The sequence below is a fragment of the Buteo buteo genome, chromosome 7 (genome assembly GCF_964188355.1).
Source record: "Buteo buteo chromosome 7, bButBut1.hap1.1, whole genome shotgun sequence".
Taxonomy (NCBI): domain Eukaryota; kingdom Metazoa; phylum Chordata; class Aves; order Accipitriformes; family Accipitridae; genus Buteo; species Buteo buteo.
This window is the reverse complement of record NC_134177.1, coordinates 22,540,014-22,547,068: the sequence shown is the minus strand read 5'-3', so window position 1 is coordinate 22,547,068 and position 7,055 is coordinate 22,540,014. Positions and strand designations below refer to the sequence as shown.

The window sequence follows — 7,055 nt, the reverse complement described above, 5'->3', positions numbered from 1 at the left end:
ATAAGTGTTTTTCTCAAACAAAATATGTACAATTAAAAACATTTTAACAGAATCCATCTGAAGATAACTGAAAAGGTCATCAAAATAAAATGCAGCAGTGGACTGAAAACAAAATATTTTTGTAATTCATAATACTAAATGATCCTTTCAACCATTGTCTCATGAAGGAAAACCAAAAGATAAAAAGCAAGAAGCAAAACTGAAAGCACAAAGTATTATATCATTGTAGACACTTAGGGAAGTTTTGAGAGTTATTCTCATAGCCAGAATAACTGGCTGGTCGTGAAATATTTGCTGGCAAGAGTAACAAGAATCATTAGCCTAAAAAAAATTTTTTTTACAGCACATATTAATATCAGCATTATTGGATATGAGACTTGTGTTCTGTCACTAGTTTTGACAAAGAAAAGAAAGCAATTACAGAGCTGAAACATGTTTGCCATCACTTGCATTTGAAAAACCTTTAAGATAAAAGTCTGTATGGCACCAGACCAGGTAATGTGTTAAAAGATGTTTAAAATGTACAGGAATAAAGACTGAGTTCAATTCTTTTCTTATAATACTCTTTTACTTCAAGAAGTAGTTAAGCTAATCCATATTTGATATTAAGTAATATTTCTGCTCTTCATTCAGTCACAAATTACCTGAAGATAAAATTCTGCAAGATGACATAGGTATAGGGAGTTTGTTAAGCCTATAGGATTCTGGGTTAACAAAATAATTTCTCAGCTATACCTGTAACCTGTATCAGAAGAGAGAAACACATGAAGAGAAACTGAAGTAATTAGAGGCAAGGCTGAGATACTAAGTGCAGTCTTTTGTTACACTGCCTTTTTGGAGAGAAAATTTGTAGAACAGCTGTTTCAGAGGCACTACCTGGGATCATATAAGATAAAACAGTAATCCTGTGGGCAGCTCTGTCTGACCTGATAATTTTCAGATTTTTAGAGCAGACAGACAATGAAGTTGTCTATTCCTCTTCAGGCAAGAAATTCCTCAATATACAGCCGCTGTTTCAGCTGATATGAGTCTGATGTTTCATCGGTGTTTTATCAAAGTTGCTCACTAATGAATGCCTCTGTGCCCATGTTCTGTTGACTTTGAAGGCCAGAACAGTACGTAAACACATGTGACATATGGGCTGCAAGTTCAACAGGAGTTTTTCCTGTAATAACAATGATATGTTGAGGAAAGGCAGAGGCATCATAATTCAGACTGTCTATACTTGGTGGACTGAAGTCTGAACCTTCTTCCATTTCTCTTACGATGTTTTTTTTTAGGAGGGGGACGCTGTTTTACACTAAGTTGTGCAACTTTAAACCTGCTTTGTTAGACTGCTTTTGTAATCTTTGTGCGCTGCTGACAACTGACACATAGCAAAGTCTTTCAGGGGATGAGATAAGACACACCATGCATCTCCATTTCTAATGAAAGCTCCATGGGCACACCATTAGCATCCCTGCTACTTTGCTGCAAAGTTGTGTGAGCCCACGTACCATCCCTTTGTGCATTAGGGAGACAGCAGTATCATAGATACAATGCAGAGTATTCTGCTTTCATGCTTTAGAGCATTCATTGCAAAGAATAGGGATGTTTTCCTCCTGTCCTCAAAACCACTTGTTTACTCACCTCTTTTGTTCAGAACTGAAATCTTTAGCTTTAAAACCAGAGAGGAAAACTGCCATTTTTTATCAGCGGTAGGAAAGCCACATGAAATCACTGTCTCTTTTAGCAAGCTTATTTTTTAAGCATCCAGGGTGTTAAATTAGCTGTCTCATCTATATGTGCTTTAATAACCCACCCATCTATCAGCTGAGAACAAAACAGGCCTTAACACAGTATTGCCTGCTGTGACAAGTTATGCGATGAGTTAGATCTTAAAAGATTGTTTTATGAGACCAAGTATCACAATGGCCTAAAGTCTATTGAACACTATACTGACTGGACTATGAACTGCGTATTTGTTACAAGAGTAAATAATTATATACATGAGAGAGAGGGAAAAAATATGCCCAAGACTGCTGATGCTAAATTTTTTGGGAAAAGATACATTTTACCAATTCTGCTGCCTCCTTACCATTTTCAATGAGAAAGCTGTTAGGAGGCTGCAGGCTACTACATTTAATCAACAAATTATTCAGTGTAAGAGTGTGAATTTGTTACTGAAAGTCTACAGTTTAATATTTCCCCCCCTGCAGGGGACTTCTAATTTGCCAGAGTAGAAAAATCCAAAAGAAAACATACTTTCAATGCATTATAAACAGAGGCCTCTAAACATTAGGCAGTACCCTTAGAGAAAAAAAGGTTGTTGTATAATCTGTTAAGAAACAAGCATTTGCTCCTCATGTGCAAGATAACAAATAAATAAACACATACAAACTGTACAATGTCACTTTACTCACAGTAGGTTTAACCCATAAACCTGGCTGAGATTTATACAGTGGTTTTACTTTTTTAAGTACAGGCAGCCAGAAAAAACCCATTTAAGTTTCATAGCACAGCCTGTGTAGGTCTGGTTTTAGTTGTCCTCTTTCCCAATTGCACATGGTCCCTTCTAAAGGGCTATACAACCTTAAAAGGATTTACCTGAGTTACCTGGCATAGTTGGCCTGTCTGGTTTTGATTGTTCGTTTGAGACACCTCAGCTCATCTTCATAATACCCATCTGGCTTTGTTTTACTGCTCATGCAGGGAGGTGAAGTAAATCTGACACCAGCATTGCTGAGAGCAGAATGTAAGAGGCAGTTTGCTTTGTATCTGTGCCAATTTAAAGGAAATTTTTAAAAAATATTCTTTAAACCTGTACCTAATATTAGCAGCAGTTCAGTGGAACTCAAATATGTATTAAATCTAAGAATGCTTTCCTCATTCAGAACTTGCACTTGACTGTGGGCAAGAGGCATTCATTGCTATCTGACTTTTAAGAAGGGCTAACTCTCCTCCTCTTAGTCATGCTGATGTAAATGTGAAATAACCCAACTGAGGTCACTGGGGAGATGGCAGAGTCCTCTTTGTGTGTCTGAAATCAGCCTACAAAATAAGCACAACCAATATAGGCTATTTTAAAAGCTCTAAGAATCTACTAAGACTGCCATTGCATACAGGGAAAAAAAATTACTGAAATGCTGTTTCAATTTCAACTTCAATTTTAGAACATCAGTTTTTGAGAAAAAAAAGACAAATTTCAGTGGCTAATATTATTTTCAAGCTTCTGAAAAGGAATATCAAACTATTGGAAGTGGGGGAGGGTAATGAAAGTCTCAAAATAGAAAACTCTCTTCACTTGAAGGCTGTCAGGAAAATAGTCCCCTGATTTCCTGCAGCTGTGAAAGCAGTGAGAGCTCACTTTAATAATTATCAGTGAGAGAGAGGCAAGTTGCTCTATTTTCTCCACACTTGGGCTACAGCTTACAATGTGTATAGATGTTTGGTGCTCAGACACAGATCCAAACCCCAGTTCTTCCATAGCACAGATGTGGAGATAAGGTTCCAAATTGGGAGATGATTGTAGACCTTTGAACAAGTGACAGACTGAGAGTATTCACGCTCTGCCTATCTGTTTGGTTGATAAGGTCCATGGCATGTATTCCTTACCATGCTATACATCAATAAGTAGTTTGATGGGTCCCTCAGGCCTTGATCCCTAAATAGGACCTGTGCTCCATCAGGTATGATCCCTAATTCATATTTAAGGGGGCCTGCAGCTTTTTCTGGGTAGCAATAGTAAAATTCTTCCTTTCTCTCCTATATCTGAAAATGAAGCTCTTAAGACTGCTGCAGCTGGGTCACTCTTCATTTGGGATCGTGGGATTAATTAGGTTCTTACTGACAGCTGCATTCATATGAATATGTTTGTTTTCAGACAAGTGCTTGAGCTAATAAGCATTTGGGCCTTTGCTTGGTTGATTCTTTTCATTATGGACAATATGATGCTCATGCATACAATTTGTGTTATTTAGCTATTCTCTGCAGTGCCTATTATCAAATGGTCTTTTTTTATCATCACGCAGTGCACAACTCATTTGTCTCTCTCACATTCCTGACTCAATACCCTCCCATCTTTTCTTGATCTTGTCCTGCCCTTGAAACATGCTAGTTAGCTGTATGCAAAAACTAACAATACAAAGAAGTCGCAGTTTTTTCTGGAAAAAAAAAAAACAACAAAAAACCCAAGCCCATGAGTTCTCACAGTGACAATGACAAATGATTTATACTGGCAGGCACTCTTCATGAACACTGAATGCTGAGAGCCTGTATTCATGCAAGATAGGGGTGACCTCTAAGGCCATCATTTGGCCTGTTTTTTGTTCGTTTAAGCTAAAAAAATTATGCTGTCTTCAACACTTTAAAAATAAAAGTATTACATTTCCCCTTACAACATATGCAATAAAGGGTAATCTCCAAGTAGCCTTTTTAGCACCTATCATTTTAGAGAGCACTTCAAAAGTTACAGTTTTTTCCAAGCAATCATCAGACTCAGTGAAGTAGATTTTGTTGCCATCCCATTGCTTGTACTGGATCTTCAGCTGTGGGAAGGCGTCATTCTCCTGACCTGCTATCACATTTCAGCTTCGTATCCTGGCCCTTTGCTTCTGTTGTTTGTGTTTGCCACACTTCACACGTATCTGAACTGATGGTGGAAATCTCCTAAGAGCCAATTGTTGAGAGCCAGTGATGCTATTTGTAGAATACTAAAAGAACTGATTAATACACAACACAGTTCACTGAGGAAGGTGTCACTAGGCATGGCTGTAAACAAGAAACGCTGTCAGAGGCTCATATGGGAAGGAAATACATGTTATGGCCCTGAGGGTGCTAGCGGGCCTTAATGGTCCTGACCATCGTCACCCAGTGCCCCCAGCCAAACCCCTGCTTGTGACCACAGGAGCGCATTTAAGCTCAGTCTGGGCCCTCTAGTCCTGGTGTGTACTATGCTGTTGGGGTGCCAGTGCCTAGTTCAGCTACAGGTCTGCCTTGCCATAGAGCACATTGATCTGGACCCTGACTTGACCTTGGGCATGTCTTGTCACTGTGAACCTGCCTGTCAATCGCTTGGCCTGATTCTGACCTGGGGATTTACTTCCTGGCTCAAGGTGGGACCTGCTTCCTCACCATGAACTCACCTGAGGACCTGGGCTCTTGCTCAAACGTGGCCCCCACCTGCGGGTCTGCCCTGCTCCCCTTGCTGGAGCAGTGTGGGGCTGGCCCCGGGGGGCGAGGCCCCTGCCTGCTGGCTGTGTTACTGCTCCCTGCCCCATAGGGAGCAGCTGGCCCTCTCAGTTCCCCAGTACGCAGCTGAGGTTTAGAAGCAGTGTGAATGGGGTGTGCTCCAAATGGAGTCGTCGGCAACAAAGGTACTTGACTCTAGGATTTCAAAAGCCTGAGGTAAGTACATCTTTTTCTGACATCATTTATACAGTTTTAAATCAGCAGTAACTCTACTGACGGCAGTGGAACTATCCCCCTATGTAAGAAGTGCTACTAAATTGTATTTTCAGAGGAAAGGAGGAGACCCTTAAGAAAGGAGCACGGGGACAACTTTAAGAAATAGCCCCAGAGTTCAGGAAAGTAAGGACACTTATGATCTATGAGGTTGTAGTAATGTATTACTAATTCATTAACAAAACTTGAATGGCAAGAAAGTGTAAACGCCTTTCCAAATCATGATTCTGGGACCTGCCAATTCCACTTCATGTTCTAGCAAAAATAAAGATCTGTCTAGGGCTTTACTAGCAGTATTGGACCTAATACACGTTTTCTGCTAGGAAAAATGATGTCAGAAATGGGCTCAGAAATTAACATCTGGGAGAGAGTGTTTCATGGTTTCTCAGTTGTTCTGAGCTGCCTAAGCAGTGCAGAATACTCTGGCCCATCACTTCAGTATTTAAGTAAGCTTATTGTGATCTAGAAATTCTTTCCTAAAAGTCCATGCATCTGACTGCGTGCATGCTTATTTTCAGCTGCTATTTATTTCCCAGTTTCTGTTCTATTTCAGTTATATTGTCAAAACCTAATTCTGATGAAGCTCTGGCTTTGATCCGTGAAGCTTCAGCTGTGCCGTATCTGAAAACTGTAAGTGGAAAAGCAAAGTATTCAAGTCCCTTAAAAAAGGCAAGGGAAGGATTAGGCATTAACTGGCTAAAGAGTCCATAGGTATAGAGTAGAATGGGGATTTTTTTCTTTTTTTCTTCCCACAATGTACTAGGGAAAGATCTGTAAGACTAAAAGGAGCTTGAATGACCTGTAAGCAATTGGGCAGTGCTACAATTGCAGTTTGCTTATCTAGATCTTCTCAGAATACCGTCTCTTGCCTGGTCATCACTGGTGTTCATGGTGGGCTCATCCAGGGTGACTCAAATATTAAAATATGGCTTTTTCTCTTCCTTGTCTGAAAACAAGCTATCCTAGAGTTGGAGCTACTCTTGCTCATTTGACAAACCTTGAAGTAGTGAGGACGAAATGAATACTTGAAATACTCACCCTATGTGGGCGTAGAAACAGAGAAGCCCGGCTTAGCCACACTGCTTTTCCTCTGTCATGCTGAGAAAATGCTACACAACTCATTCACTCTCTACAGTCTACCCACTTTCTTATTTACTCCTACAACACTGGCGAAGTGCCTTCTGTACGTTAATGCATAAGAATTGAGCCCTAAAAATGAGGTGTATTCCTGACATGAATATTAAATAAAGTTGGAAGTAAATGATATTGAAGTGTCTGGCTTTATATCTGCTTAGTAGGTTACTATTCCTGCCTTGGAGCAATTATATGTGTTCATACTGGAAGTTCATCTGATACAGTAGTATGTGCATGTATGTGTGTAGAAGATGCCTTCTGCTGATTCCCAATATATCAGTCAGTGTTAATTTTAAGCAGTAAGAATTAAAAGTTTGGAAGGTGGGTCTTGCAGTACTATTTTTACTCGAACTACGATATGGGTCCAGACTACATGTCTCGCATTCTCAGCCAATAGATTTGTTCACAGAAATAGGAAGCTAAGATACTCAGCCACTTAAATTGTTTGGTGTTATTCATATTTCAAGTAGCAATGACTT

General features: G+C 39.8%; 1 long non-coding RNA gene across 1 annotated transcript; it reads left to right on the top strand.

The window, feature by feature from the left end:
• The first annotated feature begins 4,952 nt into the window (after positions 1–4,952).
• Positions 4,953–6,592, top strand: LOC142033361 (uncharacterized). The gene is made up of 3 exons (XR_012651148.1): positions 4,953–5,385; positions 5,996–6,072; positions 6,400–6,592. It is a non-coding gene; the product is annotated as an uncharacterized LOC142033361 (long non-coding RNA).
• Positions 6,593–7,055: the final 463 nt, after the last annotated feature.